General features: G+C 33.9%; 1 long non-coding RNA gene across 1 annotated transcript in view; it reads right to left on the bottom strand.

Moving 5' to 3' along the window:
- Positions 1–16,646, bottom strand: part of LOC124364633 — a 38,738-nt gene extending 22,092 nt beyond the window's left edge. Inside the window, exon 1 of the long non-coding RNA XR_006922639.1 lies at positions 16,261–16,646. This is a non-coding gene — a long non-coding RNA (uncharacterized LOC124364633). The remainder of the gene's footprint in view (positions 1–16,260) is intronic.
- Between the last annotated feature and the right edge of the window lie 254 nt (positions 16,647–16,900).

The following is a 16,900-nucleotide window of genomic DNA, read 5'->3' as shown; positions in this document are numbered from 1 at the left end:
TTCTTCATGTTCAGGTTGAGCACGTTTAGTAAAAAGGGATTTAAAAAAATTTTTTACTTTCATCTTTATGTGATAAGGATCTCTTACATCCTTGATTTTGGCTTTTTTCAAGACACCTTCTGGAGCTATATATCTAGAGTCAAAGCATCTGTAATAGGCCTATTAGCTGTCATAAATTGAAAAGGCTCATACATAGGGTGGTAGCTCTTTGATGCTGCAACAGTTCCAGTAGTCTTATACACCAGCATGCAGTAGGTCTGTATTTTGAAGGGAGTGCCTTTCTTAAATGGTGTTTTTAAGAAATGTTGAGTTAAACCTTTCTCCCAGTCAAAAATAATTGTAGGGTCATGAATAAGTTCAAATGGCGATGGGTTAGCTCGGCATAAAACAATGTTTGACAGGTATGTGCAATGTATGTGCATAGTTTCTATCTCCTGTTTACCTTTTAGGTAGATATCATCACACCAAAGTTTCGGTCACACTGACCAAATGAGTGCCAGCGAACAGGAAATAATTGAAGCACTTCAAGGTTGTAAGTTTTGGATATCCAAGAACAAAATTTCATGACTGTCATATCTTTACTCTGTCCACCAGCAGCGTCGCTCAAAAGCACAACTTTCTTCGTGTTGGGATACTTTTCAATCTTATTTTTAATAAAATTGAATAAAAATGAAGTGACAGTGGTAGGGCCTTTTTTTGCCTGAGATTCTAGAAATTTGTAAAATGTAGCAGAGTCATCATTATGAAAATGTGCATTAAATACATATAACCACAATAATCGTTTATAAAACTGTTTACAAACATTAAGTTTGGGTAGTGGCAAATTTTGCGCATAGTCAAATTCTATAACTAGATGTTCTGTGTTTTCAGATTTAGACGAAGCAATATATTCATTTTTTTAATACCCTGTGTTTTTCTGCCTTTCTCTCGTGAACCATATACAGTACATACATGGGACGACATGGATCGTTGTTATTCTTCTCAAGCTTGACTTCACACTCCTTACAGAAATCACAGATATCTGATGTAGGTCTCTTGAACGCATAGTTAGTGTTTCTGAAGAACTTAAAATAGCTCTTATATGCCATATTTAACTGTTGACCCGTATTTTCAGTAAAATATTTTCCAAAAGATTGATGGATTTGTTTTATATTTAAGTCAGGATTTTCAAAATATACACGGTTGGACTTAGTATAATGACTGAGTTTGTTAGGTATACTCTTTAAGTGATTTAAAGCCAAGGCCCAAACATCACAGCTGATTTAATTGTGGCTGTCATGTTTTTCCTCTTTTTTCTTCAAAAGTATGTCCCTTAACTACTTTTTCTTGTATAACCCTGATCCTTTTTAACAGAGATTTTAAACAGGCTTGTAAGTAATGATCGACAACAAACAGGTTTTACAATACCAGCATCATTTAAGGTGTAATCCCAAGTTAATTGCCTATCAACCTTAGCATTTAGTAATTTTCTTCACTTATCGGTAACATGTAACTTCATACAGCCTGCAAGAAAGTTATCTTGAGATACATTTATTTGCCCATTGTAAAAGGAGTTGTAGATATTTTTGTTGTTGTGGGCTATCAATTCTTTCAAAACACTTTTCGTTGCAACAAGATTTTACAACAGAAAAGTCTTTGGCGGCTACAGGTTTCTTACTGTGAAGTGATACGTACCCTTGTCCAGTATTTCTAATTTCTTTTGCTTTAGTGCAAATTCCAGTTTTCAGGACTCTTAGGTTTAAACTTTGCTCCTTTTTTGATGGATGAAGCCAATACTGTGTCCATGTTGTTAGTGTAACAAAACAAAATATATTTTCAGTCCAGTAAACAATCCACTCACATAGCCACCATATACAGTTAAATCACCTACTTAACCTCACATTTAACTTCAAAACAGCACAGAATTACAACAATGACTAGTAAACATTGGTTCTATGAAAGAAGGGCCTATAAAGTAATTTGGTAAAACACGTGGACCAACCTTATGAAACAAGATAATGACAAGAACTTTTGTACACATATATATATATCAAAGTATGGAGAATTTTGAATTCTCCCAAAGAAGGGACTATACTCCCATAGGCCCTTATTGCACCTACAGCCTTAATTGATAATTATTATACACCTAAATGTGAATTCAGGATCACCAAGAAACCTCCGCTACGTTGCAACTGTAACAAAAATGCTGTGTAATAATTTCAGCTCTTCTGAACTAAATTAACACTTTTGGAGAAAATGTTCCTTACAAATTTCAGCGTTTTCTCATATAATATACAACAGCTGGTAAAGAAAACATTGTGATAGTAGAGGAATATCCTAGGGAATATTTTGTAGATAAATGGTAATTATGAAGACTACAAAAAGACTAGCTTTATACATTATTTCCATTATAAAGAACACTATATATATATATATATTATATATATATATATATATATGTAGTTTTGAGTTTTAAATAAAAGAAATGTAATATAATTTTGAATTTTGGTAAAGTTACTACATCATAATCTAAGGATTCAAGCAAAAATTCAAGGAACACAATACTTTAGCAAATATTAAGTCCATATGGTTGTTTAGATTTTAATATGAGTTGATGTGCCAATTCATAATTCCTTAGGTTAATTCGTTTCCATAGATATTTTCACAAGGTTTTAATTTTGCTTATAGTTTTGTGTTCATAGAAATCCTCCGATCCTTTTCTATGGTAAACTGCGTGTAAGGCTAGTGGTTTTATATATATATATATATATAATATATATATATATATATATATATATATATATATATATACATAAAGGTGGTGTAGTAGGCTGACTACTCGGTGAGCTGCACTGTTGCGCGCGCACTCGTGTCGTCTGGTCTGGACATCTGGTAATTACTTTCAAAGTTCGCTAACTGGAGAATTATCGACGTATTACCACTCAAGCATAATATCTCAGGGATTTCACCAACAATCACTACCATGGGCGAGTACGAGTATAATGCAATCAATCACGGCTATACGGTATAACTTGGTAGAAGACTAATATTTATACCTTTGTCAATCACAAATTATTTTATATTTTATATTTTATATTCTCAATCCGAATCGACACTAATACGTAACATGGTCCTTTGATATTGGATTATAAAACAAATAATATTGGAATATCAGAAAATCTTTTAAAGCAAGAAACAAAGATTAAATCTAAGTTAAATATTTAGAAAAAATAAAAATATTCTGCGTATACGAACTTTTTTACACGTTTTCAATAAAAATTTTGTATATATATATATATATATATATATATATATATATATATATATATATATATGTGTCATATACATTCATAAATATTAAATTTTGTAATTCACGGTATAGGGTTGCTATAATAAATATATTAAACAAATAAGTTACACAGTACCCAATCATAAGTGTTATATCTTATGACAAAAACACGTAGGACCTGCTAAACAGGTAGGACTTGGAAATGTAGTAAAAATTCACACCGAAAATCATTTTGAATGATTCTTTTTTCCAATAGTGTCTATACAGTGTCATCGAAAAATAATGCCTAGATTTAATAAAATTATAACATCAAAACCTGTCATGTTAAATGAGTAATTCTTTCACTGGACGATAACTGGTGAACGCAAGTTTTGTTTTTAGTGACGCGCCGCCGCTCAGTACGATGTTGACCGTGCAACAAAAAGCACCAAAGCGTGATTTGGTACGCGGAGTCAAAGTCAATTGTCAGTGTACAGCGGCTCTTTCGGAGAACATATCCGGGTCAAACTGCACCTGATAACAAAGCTATCGTTCGATGGTTTAACCATTTTAGGGAAACAGGGACCGTCGGCAAAAAATCTAGACCAGGCCGACCAAGAACATCAAAAGAGAATGTTGAGCGTATCCGGCAATCTTGTGTTAGGAGCCCAAAAAAATCCATTGCTCGACGAAGTCTTCAACTAAACATTCCAAAAACAACAATACAAAATGTACTGCACAAACGGCTAAGACTTCATGCGTATAAAATTCAGATAAAACAGCAAATAAAACCTACCGACCGCCCTAAACGAACTGAATTTGCAAGTTTTATGTTAAATGAAATTGATGATAATCCAAATTTTCTACAGAGAGTGTTGTTTAGTGATGAAGCTACGTTTCACATAAATGGATGTGTAAATCGTCACAATTGCCGTGTATGGGGATCGCAACAGCCAAACGAAATCCACGAGTGTGTGCGTGATTCTCCCAAACTCAATGTGGGGTGCGCGTTATTTCATGACAAAGTTATTGGACCTTTCTTTTTTGTAAAAAAAAAACTATTACAGGCCTAGTTTACCTGGACATGCTTGAACTGTTTTTGTTCCCCCAATTAGACGATATCGAACAACAGACTGGACAGCGAATCATTTTTATGCAAGATGGGGCTCCACCTCACTACTATCGCGAGGTACGCGCTGCACTAAAACGCACGCTTCCCAAACGGTTGGATTGGTAGAGCAGCCCCCATTTCATGGCCTCCTAGAAGTCCTGATCTTACCCCTTTGGATTTCTTTTTCTGGGGGTACATAAAAAATATAGTTTAAGCAGAAAAGATTCGGGATTTGGACCATCTTCGGGAGCGAATTTCTTCCGCAATCTTAACTGTTACGCCAGATATGATTGGACGCACGTGGCAGGAAGTTGACTACAGACTTGATATCTGCAGGGCAACGAACGGTGCTCACATTGAAACATAGTAAGGTATAAAAAAAAATTTATTTCTTTCCGCACATTTTAAGACTACAACCTTTAAATTACCTTTAATAGTTTTTTTATGACAGTTATTTAAAATCTAGGCATTATTTTTCGATGACCCTGTATTTTTGCAAGGATGGGTCTATTCTGCTACTTAGTGTCTTTTGGTATTTCTACGATTATTAATGTCGTTTGTCATTGTCCATTAAATTTTCTAACAACGCCATATCATATTTAAACGTTAATTGGCTGAGCGTTACATAAGCCACCATTGGTGAAGCTGGAAAATTGTCATTTCTGTACCGTTAAGAACGAAGTGATCTGTACCGAATGGACGAAAACGCATGGGGTTGGATACCGCTGAGGTCTTAGTAACGAATACTCGATTTTCAAAGTTTACTTTATGTTTAATTGTGGCTAATAAACATAAAAGCGCCACTCCTAGATGTTTAAAATAAAATAACGTATTGCCACGTTGTTGCCAAATAGAGTGATAATGAACTAAATGATACCATGGGTGTGGACCTAATGATTCCAATGGGACTTTTGCATACGAACTTAATAAATATTTAAAACTTGAAAACTATCTTCCCTTCTCGTTGATGTCGACTCACAAACGTGGGCGTCAGCATCTTGGCTCGATATTATAGCTGTAGTCGGAAAAAGTGAATATTAGTAGACGAGAAGTCTAAAAAGCGAAGTTGATATCAGATTCAGAGACTCGAAGTTAAAATCAGCCACGGTTGAACTTGAACTCGCGGACAAGGCGCGCGAGATGTTACTCGGCAGCAGGAACGGCAGCTACGCAGTTCTCGAGAGAAAAAATTAACGCGCGTGCCAATCAGGTTATTGATCCGCCAAGAAGTTAGTTCCAAGAACATCGGATGTAACTTATATTAACCAGTAACGAGTAACAGGGTTGCGAAAATATGTATTATATAAAATACAACTAAATAACGGTACAGATCTATACACTTGAATATTTGGAAGAAGCTTTATTTCTATATAGAGAATATCGAGTTCAATGATGATGCCTGTCCATCGATGGGATTTGGCTGAGCGTCATTGAAGCCTATGAGTAGGCTGGCACAATTTGTTCTTACCTACCGACGGATTGAAGAGTTTCTCTGCTGCATGATTGTGTGTCTGTCCGCTATTTTTACGCTACACCGAATCATATTTAAACCGAATATATAACATATAACTGCAGCCAAAGGAAAGAGCAAATTGGCGCACAACGTGTAAGAAAGACTCGTTCACTGCAAAGCACATACCTGTACACATGTATGCTGCTCCGTCACATCGAATCAAATCTAATAAACCGAATATATAGCATATAACTGCAGCCAAAGGAAAGAGCAAATTGGCGCGCAACATGTGACAAGGATGACTCGTTCACTGCAAAGCACATACCTGTACACATGTATGCTGCTCCGTCACATCGAATCAAATCTAATAAACCGAATATATAGCATATAACTGCAGCCAAAGGAAAGAGCAAATTGACGTGCAACGTGTTATAAGAAAGACTCTTTCACTGAGTCAAAGCACATATGTAATATGTATGCTGCTCCGTCACACCGAATCAAATTTAAATCGAATGTTCCTATTACAAGTATTGGTTTTGTGATGATTTTCCGCCCCAATAACCACATGTAATACAGTTTCCTCTTTGACGGCAATTTGTTTGAATGAAATGAACAGTTGAAGCAAAATAATAAGTTTTTTTTTTCAAAGCAACATCAATAATCGAATGTAGTACCATTAACATAACGTGCTTAGTATATTTATTTATAACAATCGTGATTGACACAATAGAGTGGCTGCTGTGTACTAGTACAAATATAAACAATTTCACATTGCGCTGAAATATATCTGTTTATGACTCAGAATGATGAAAATATAATTTCAAAAATAGGAGCAGAGGAAGGCTATGTTTGATGGATTAGGTGTCGGTGATGGAAAGCGTGATGTCGGTGGAAACGGTGAGGCATTGTTCGATGATTGTCAATCAATCTTCGTCTCGATATATCGGCGAGGAGGTAGTTTTAATTGAGTTCGTTGTTTTTGAACGAACCGGAAACATTTCGATATTTATAGAAAGTTGACTTTCATAAAACTTCTCACCAACAATCAATGAGTATCACAATTGCAGTTGTTTTTATAATTAGCTTCGAAAACTTAATTTTATCAATTAATAAATTGTCAAGATGGCATGAATATTATAAGTTTTACAATATTACAGTTGGTACACATCAAGGTTAGATCCAACCAGCACAGAAACAGTGGAACAGGAAAAGAAACCAATCCGGGTAAAAAGTTATCTCTCAAACCTTGAACTCGTTTTTCAAACTGTCTTAAAATAACTGAAATTGGAATCTGTTTGTACTCTTTCAAATCTGGTTCTTGGCTCTGACCATGTTGTAACCGATACACTATCACTATGTTACTACAATTGTATACTCATTTTTGTTATTTCTTTTGTCAGGATCATTAATGTTTCTTGGCTTTTAACAAGCACTTTGGAATCCTGCTGATGAACGTCTTTTTTATTTTTTTTGACAGGAAATGACATTTTGGAGTGTTTGAAATAGAGATTAATTAATGTAAAAGTTCAACTTCGACTGGTAAAATTAATGTCATGGAAACACAAGCCAAGCTGCAAGAACGAATTTACACACAGCTGATGCTGATCATAAACTAAAATCAGCAGGGAAAATCATACTTTCTTCACTTTTAAATTTTGAGGAATGTTTTTCTCCCCAAGTGGAAATTTTGAGAATGTTCATGTTCACTTAAACGTTATTCAGATGAAACTGAAAAATACCAAAAGAAATATCGTTTCCACTTACTTCAAGTGTGGCACTGTTTGTTTACAAAATAAGAGATTTATAGTTTAATAGATTAAACTAAATCGCTTGGCTACTAAAATTTGGTTGGTGGATTTATAAGCAAAATAAAACGCGTACTTTTTATTATATTTACAATGCAACAGAATTTCTTATATAAAAGTTGATAAACACAATAGAATCGTATAAATAGATTTGAGGATTCTTTCTCTGCAACAAATATTCGAAAATGACACACATTGTTTTGTACAAATATCCAAAAACTGTATTTTAATGTTCAATTTGGACCGTGAAACACAATTTGATTTTTATTTCAGTGATGTGGCTTCTGGTGGTAAAATATCCACATTTCCAGGGCTGGTCAATGTAAAAGTGTTGCTAAAAAGTATTAAATACACTTTTTAAATTTTGTTTAAGTAGTTGTTTACAGAAAATATATAATTATTGTACAATTATTGGATAATAATCACACTTGGTACTTGGGATTACCAATGACTCTAAAAAACACGTTCCCGAAGACGAAATAACAATTCCAAGGAACTTGATAGATACTTTTCATCTGCGGTGCGACTCTTTCTTCATCTCCAGTTTCACTTTGGTTTCACATCTCGGTCGAAATGTTTAGCCATGCCTTAAACCCTTCTAAGGTTGGGTGTATTGAATATCAATTTATCGTATTATCAGTGAATTGATTCCTGAGAATCATCGCTCATTCATTGTCATGTTTTTGCGTTTCCAAGTGTGCTGATCTCCAAGAACTCGTTAACAGATTTATTTGACATCAGGCGAACATATGTGAGACTCGCGAACATATCTCAATCTTAAATTTCTGCTGTATTTCGGAAATACATTGTGCAATATATTCTTGTTGTAGATAATCCCATCACCGGTATTTTCTTTTTAGCTGGAGTGCAGATATTAATGACAAGAAAGACTCAGTCTTAAAATTCGAAACTTCAAATGAGTTGCTCGATCTGAAGCTCCAAAGCAAACATTTCAATCCAACGGCGATGTTTGTACCAACAGAAACATATAGAATTTGAAAACGAGAAACGGTTGAAATTTTAAAAAGGCAAACCCTCAATTTAAAACTACATATAAGCTGTTTTGGAATATTGATGATTAATTTAGTACACCGATATAAAATCTCTTATTTTCAAAGACTATGCCTAAACGTTTTTCATCAATTTATTTAGTTTCTCAAGTAGATACAAGATTTGTTACAGTAGTAATAACAACAGCATTGTAGTTTTGTATGAATATACCTAAAACAATTCAAATCCGAACTAGGACAAATCTTCATTACTCGTTGTCCTATGTGCAACCCTTTGGTACACCTACAGTACTGTAATTTTATTTGCGTGTACCAAAGACCATTCAAACCCGGACTAGGACGAATCTTCAGTACTCGTTGTCCTATGTGCAACCCTTACAGTATACAGTAATACAGTACTGTGATTTTATTTGCGTGTACCAACGGCAATTCAAACCCGGGCTCGGACAAATCTACAGTACTCGCTGTCCTAGGTGTAACGAATCTGTAAACTACATCAATTGTGGTTTTATATGTGTGTACCAAAGACAATTCAAACCCGGGCTTGGACAAATCTACAGTACCCGCTGTCCTAGGTGTAACAATCTATAATCTACATCAATTTTAATTTTGTATGAGTGTACCAAAGACAATTCAAACCCGGGCTTGGAAAAATCTATTGTACTCGCTGCCCTAGGTGTAACAATCTATAATCTACATCAATTTTAATTTTGTATGAGTGTACCAAAGGCAATTCACACCCGGGCTCGGACACATCAACAGTACTCGCTGCCCTAGATGTAACCATCTATAATCTACATCAATTTTAATTTTGTATGAGTGTACCAAAGGCAATTCACACCCGGGCTCGGACACATCAACAGTACTCGCTGCCCTAGATGTAACCATCTATAATCTACATCAGTTTTAATTTTGTATGAGTGTAACAGAGACAATTCAAACCTGGGTTTGGAAAAATATATTGTATTCGCTGCCCTATGTGTAACCATCTATAATCTACACCAATTGTAATGTTATATGTTTGTACCAAAGACAATTCAAACCCGGGCTTGGACACATCTACTGTAATCGCTGCCCTAGGTGTAACTATCTATAATATACATCAATTGTAATTTATACGTGTGTACCAAAGACAATTCACACCCGGGCTTGGACACATCTACAGTACTCGCTGCCCTAGGTGTAACGAATCTATAAACTACATCAATTAATTGTAATTTTATACGTGTGTACTAAAGACAATTCAAACCCGGGCTTGGAAAAATCAATAGTACTCGCTGTCCTAGGTGTAACGAATCTATAAACTACATCAATTATAATGTTATACGTGTGTATCAAAGACAATTCAAACCCGGGCTTGGACACATCTACAGTACTCGCTGCCCTAGGTGTAACGAATCTATAAACTACATCAATTAATTGTAATTTTATACGTGTGTACTAAAGACAATTCAAACCCGGGCTTGGAAAAATCAATAGTACTTGCTGTCCTAGGTGTAACCATTGGATCGCACTGTCTGGATTTCTAGTAAGGCTTCTGAGTTTTATCTTTTCTGTGAAATGTATATTTGATTCGGACTGGTTATAAAATTTGGCTTAGAATCCAATAATTCGTTATTTCAAAATTGTGGGTGTTTCTAAACGGTATCCGGTTGATAAAAATCCCATTAAATTTGGTTCGTTTGCATTAGTAAAATCTTTTTATTTCAGTGATGTGTCACTCAGTCTTGATATTTGATGTACTGTATTCAAATATATTTTTCTTTATCTGAATATATTTATTGGTATGCCTAAATTTGTAATATCATGTATTTTTCTAAAATTATTACAAAAGTTTTAAAATTGTTTGGTTAAATAAAATGTTTACATATAACTAGAAATGCAAGAATGAAAATACTAGTTGTCACTAAAATATTGGCAATTTAAAGTAAAAGCTCAGTACAGACTGACTTATTATGTAATATTAAAAGCTGTAGCATAGTTCAATAAAGTGTATAAAGTTTACTAATAAAGTAATTTATATATACATAAAAACAACGAATTTCTGAGGGAACTTCTAAAATATGTAATAAAAATGTCAAAACACCCTGTATACTGAAGATTGTTTGTTAGGAGGCAGCTGGCAGAAAGAAGAAATGTCTGCCCAGTTTCAGCTACTGAAATTGTCCTTGTGTTGTATTAGTTACATGTGAGTTCAGTCATTCATAAGGACGAGGTGTGCGAAGGTCTGGCGATTATTTCAGTTAGTTCTGAGGTTTGACGCTAGAGCTGCGCCATCGTTATCTTTCACATCCTTACTGCCAGGAGCTCCTTTAGCCTCTCACTCTACAGATGGCAGTCAGGCCGCTTACTTTTACCCTGCTTCAATTTTATAGTATTGGGTGGGTTATCTCTTGTGTAACTACTGTAATATCATTAAAGCCCGAACCATCTCCAAACAATCCAGACATAACACCTTACAGTGATTTACGCACCAAATGTTATAGACAATATAAGACTTAATCACCTGAATAACTTTTTTTGACGTGAGTTTAAGTAATATTAAATGTTTAAAAATAAAAATGTAACATGTTTGCTAGGTCAGTATTTAGCATAAGAACACATCTGTTTCTATGACATTGTTATGTGTTGTTTGTGGTAATGTTTGGTTTAATTACTATTTTTACTGACACCAATACCGTGTTTTTATTTGATACTCTGATAGTGACAGACGAGTTATAATAGTATAATATTAATTAATACAGACACACGTAGTACGAGCAATAAATAGGGTGTGACGATATTCGTGTTGCATGTAAGATTAACAAGTTTATCTAAGCTCATTCATGCACAAAGTTGCAGGACTGTACGTACCGAATAGCTACTTCTCCTGTTTCAATTACTGTCTGAAAGGATGAGGTGTCCCGTGCAAGATATTATTTGATACTGATGAAATGTGTTTGCATGCGGTATTCCTATCCCCTTACGTCCGTGCACGTTGTGCCCTTTACGTTATGCAGTCCGTTTTAGGTGCGATAAATTGTTGGTACTTCAAAACCGTTTGCTGACATTCACAGTGGTAATTGTGGATTTTGTATTTAGGCACTGACTTCAGTAAAACTAAAATGATTAAGTGCTATAAGTACTAAATTCGGCGTATAAGATATTAACTTTATTTGTAGATTTGCGACAAGAATAGAAAGTTTGTCCGATTAACAATTGTTTACATAAATATGAAATAGCACTATTTTTTGAGTAGCATCCAGCTTTGTTTTCGCATCGTATTGTATTCTTCCAATACGATGGAAGTCTATCAATTTGGAAATTGCTAATTAAAATTTTAAATTACATTCTTTTAAGCTCTACGTTTCCATTATTTTAACAGCACCTTGTACCCCAGTGTAGACAAGTTCTTACAGAAATAAAATAAAATAATTTCTAAAATCTTTAAAGCGACTCTAAAATGTGTTCTTATTATGGAAACATCCCCCAGGGTGTTGCAGAGCGTTCCTTCTGTAATGGAGGGCACATCTTTGATGTGTTCGTACTTTATCTCGCATTTTCATGCCAATGTTTGTTAACTAAAGAGATAGTGTGATCCATATCGTAAAATCTTTTTAATAGCAATATGCATTTTTCAACGTAATGATGTTTATGTGGAACTGATAGTTATGCGCAATTTGTAAAATTTGTTATGATATTCTAAGAGAGAATTAATACAGGTCTATCTATCCTAGGCAAATAAGCATAATGTATCCTAGGCGGCCATTTTAAACTACATAAAAGTACCACGGCACCTGTATTTTGACGTACCCAGATCCATTAAAGGATTAGGTGTGAATGTATTGCGTTAATTGACAGGACGTCAGTATTAGCTAAGTAATTCTAGGAAACCTGTAGTAAATAATTCCCTGAACTTTCACAACGAGCTCATGTTGCTGCTGCTGATTCCGTGGCTCATTAGAAAATATGACATGAGTAGCTAATTATGCTACTCATCGTACTGGAAAACAATTACATGAATTGCTTTATTACATGAATTTAATTGGTTTATTATTATAGGATACAAAAGTAGCAAATAGACAGAGTTTACTATAAACAGCGCTTTGGAAAAAGGATACCGTTCAAAACTTTATATTTAAATTGCAATGTCAGTCCCTGCTGCTAGTAAATAAGCAAATCTAATCAGAATGAGAATTAAATATGGAACGTACTTAGTAATTGGCAGAGCGTATCTGTCGTGGTGCTGGGAAGTTTTCATTTCTGTCTGTCTGTATCTCTTTTCGCACGATACTGTACATCGAAAACGAACTGACTTGTTGTATATTTAATATAATAAAATATTTGTAAACCCTAGTTAATTAGGGTATCACTTAATGTAATAAAATATTTGTAAACCCTAGTTAATTAAGGTATCACGTTGGTATCACTGAGATACTAACGAATATGAAAAGGACTGTTATCAGAGATCCGGTGGTCGATGTATCAGTGTGAGATATACAATATGTAGTGTGCTAAACTATCCTAATAAATTAGTTATTCTTAAATGAGTGTGTTATTTAATAAATCGTTAATCACATAATAGAAGAAGGAATCTAACAGACTATAGCCTTGGAACTTCTATATAGACATTACTGAGATCGATGATAGTATATGACACTCCATGGGATTTGGCTGAGCGTTACAGGACACTTACATTGTCTTATATTGTCTTATTTACATTGTAATTGTTTAATATTGTCTTATAGGTAACCATGATGGCGACGAGAAAATATAAGAATAAATAAATTTGTAAACAAACGCAGTACATAAGAGAAATGGTCTTGCTACATATTAGCTTATGTTGCCCAACCATAGCAACACATACAACAAACAATATTTTATGTTGACTTGTTGTGTAGACTTTTATTGTATAGTTTAAACACTGATAGGAAATACAATTTAATACACAGTTTCATTCATCATTTGACAAAATATATAAAAATAGAGAGAAATTGCATTTTGCGTGAAGCTTCATTTATACATAGACAAGAAGGAGTTATATGACGTTGCATGCCCAACCATGGAATTTAGCTGAGCCTATTCAGTAGGCTGACACTATTTATATTTTGTTTGCCAAGTATATAAACATTTCTTTTTCTCATGGTTGTCTGTCAAAATTGTTAATTGAACCTCATCAAAGCCTGTTACGCGACACGTGGTGTGGCGTACTCCTTCCTTGTTTATTAATGATTTAACTGGTAATTAAGAATCTATACATATTAATTATTTAAAGTATTTAAAAGTAATTTGTGGCTGTCCATCCCAATGGCACCAATGTCACTGTCACTATGGAGGGGTTTCTAAGAATTTGCGAAAAATTCTAAATGTAGGCGTTCCGTAAGCGGGTAAAAATGTTAAAAGTTTTGATGATAATACCAGTAATATAAAACTGTTTAAATGTGACACTTTAAAAATGGCGATCATTCCAATGCTCAAATGCGAAGTACCAAATATTAGAATCATGTCCGAGAGCTGAAAAAGACAAAAATTAATTTTTGTGATTTTCAAATATCCTTACTTGTTTTACTAAGGAATAATAAGTTCTTGACATTGACTTTTGACTTAGACTTTGTTAAAAAGAGGTATTTTTACTCTAAAAGGCCGTCTCTTAAAGTCAAATAAGTTTTGTTTTGGAGCGACCTAACTGAAAAAACATAACTGTTTACTTTTCATATATTAATAATTTCTTAGTTTGCTTTAATAAATCTTATCTATTTCAATATTCATTATTTAAAAATATAAATGGCCAAAATTTGTTTCAAGTGTAAAAGTTTTAGTTTTTACACAACTATCAAGAACTTTAAAATCATGTTCCACTGAACCTGGGCTGTCTTTTGGATTTTTATTAACTCCCAGGCCTTATTCCTTTTGAGGCCGTGAATATAAAAAACCCACGAGAATGAGCGACAAGCTGAGCATGTGATAGCCATCGATATATAGGTTCTATGAGATCTCAAACCATTCTTGTTGGTTTCTAGATCATACAGTTAATGTCTAGAGGTTCATATTTCAACAGTCAAAACGCTTATACTCGTAATGTACCGAGTATGTACCTTTAGCGTCCAGGTGGGAGGCAACATACTGTACTGTGAGTAGGCACAGGATGGTTTCCTGGTATTACCACATATACCACTTGAGATTATTATATGTTTATGTCAGTTTTCTAAAACACAATGAGATTATATTGTCAGTACATATTCCCGTAAGGAACCGTAATTGAGTAACTTTTTTGACATATCCGTAGACCATAAAATGGGTCAGAAAATCGAATAAAAAAAAACATAAAATAAATAAAAAAGTATGTCAATGTCAATCTTGCTATACCGAGCTTTATATTCTAATCTAGATCTATCAAGAATCCATACAATACTTCATAGCGAGACCTTACACAATTTGTCCATGTTGACGGTGGTGTCAAATACGATTCTATAGGTGTATATTTTGTTAAGATGACATCAAAAGATTGTGCAGTGTTTAACCAAATTTGGAATGATGATCGGAAAATCATACTGAAGTAGTGCTTGACGTTTACCATCGGATTTATTTAGTACCAGAGTGGTGATTGTGTTGTGTTCATACAGATCTTGTATTAAATACAATTTACAACGTTATAAATACTGGATATTGGTTTGAACCGCTTTAATTAATCGATATACATAATTTAATCCCCAATAAGATTGAGGGATCATTAATAAAAAGGAAATGGGAACTAAACAAAAGGGGACCCGATATAGAAACAAACGAAAGGAATAATTTTAATATACCTTGTTCAAGATAAACTACTGCAGTTTTGCCAATAATTAGACGAATATGTCAATACGAATCGCTAATTTACATCTCATTTTATTACAACTAATGATATTGATTTTACACGGCAATCATTATATGGGCATTGTAACTGTTTGCACGCAACTTCAATTGCAGACAATAGTACACAACACTCAATCAATCGACACTAAATTCATATACGGCATTTGTTACATTGAGAACATTGTTTTTAAAGTATTTACATAACTTTCGAGTTACAACCAGCCTAAAGTCAGAGATATCACTATTCTAGGAGTTATCACTGATTTCAAATTAACAAATTAGCATGTAACTCTATTATAGTATGTCTTGAAAATTTCACATTCAAATTAAGGTATAGAAATAGATATAATGTCATATCATGACAAACCATCAATTTATTCCATATTTTCTAAATATTTTTTAGAATTTTCATTAAAAGTTTTAATCACGGGGGCGCTACAGCTTGTCAGAACTGCTTTACTACTGAAAACAGAATAATTTATACCTTATTATAATAATACAGTTATTATGGTAAACTTTTTCAGAGTAAACTGAGTACACTATATGGTTTACAAGAAATTTACTCCTCGTTTTAAAATACCTTTAAAATAGATTTTATTTAATGTTTTAAGCAATTGATTAAAACAAGTCTATTGTTCCCATACAATTTTTATCCTTTGACGTTTCTTTGGTTTGTAACGACTAATAGAGCATTTGGAACCGGAGTAAAACATGTATTGTTAGACTAAAATTGTTGTTAAAAAGTAATAGTGTTAAATGCACACTAAAATATTTTTATCAAAAATAAATTTATTTTTACTCACCCATCGATTTTGGTTCTGATAGTAGCCGTAGTTGTCTTGAGCAGTAACAAATATCTAGTAACAATTATTTTTTTAACAGCTTTTGAGACATTAAGGAAACGGTAATCACAAACACTGGTTTAAACAATATTATAAAATCTATAGCTTTTTATAAAAACTATGGGAAACATGTTGTCGGTAAACTATATACTCTATAAAACAGTTTTGATTGCAACATGTTTTACTCCCAGAAGAAAAAAAGTTAAAAACGAAACTAGACAAGTAGCTTTTAAATGGTTTCTTGACTACCTTAAAGTTGTCAGACACATATTTCGAGGTCAGTGACAAGGCTACAGTGCACAGTAGTTATAGGACAGTTCGACTGTAGTAGGTCTAACACTCTATGATACTGCGAGGTAACTGGACCGACTACCTTATCGCTTGTCTGGCTGTGGCCCTCAATATCTGACATGTTCAGACATGAATCATTTCTATTCAGCTATTGGCAGATCGGTTGCCGCGTAATAATATCTTATCAAAGTAAACAATGAAGTGAAAGACCATCTCCCTACTATAATCGTTCAAATATTAGAACTACAGAACACAAAGACGTTTTTATCCTGTTATTGGCAGAACGTTTGCAGCGTAGTATTTTCTGATG

The sequence above is a fragment of the Homalodisca vitripennis genome, chromosome 6 (genome assembly GCF_021130785.1).
Source record: "Homalodisca vitripennis isolate AUS2020 chromosome 6, UT_GWSS_2.1, whole genome shotgun sequence".
NCBI lineage: Eukaryota > Metazoa > Arthropoda > Insecta > Hemiptera > Cicadellidae > Homalodisca > Homalodisca vitripennis.
This window is presented reverse-complemented; position numbering and strand designations above follow the sequence as displayed.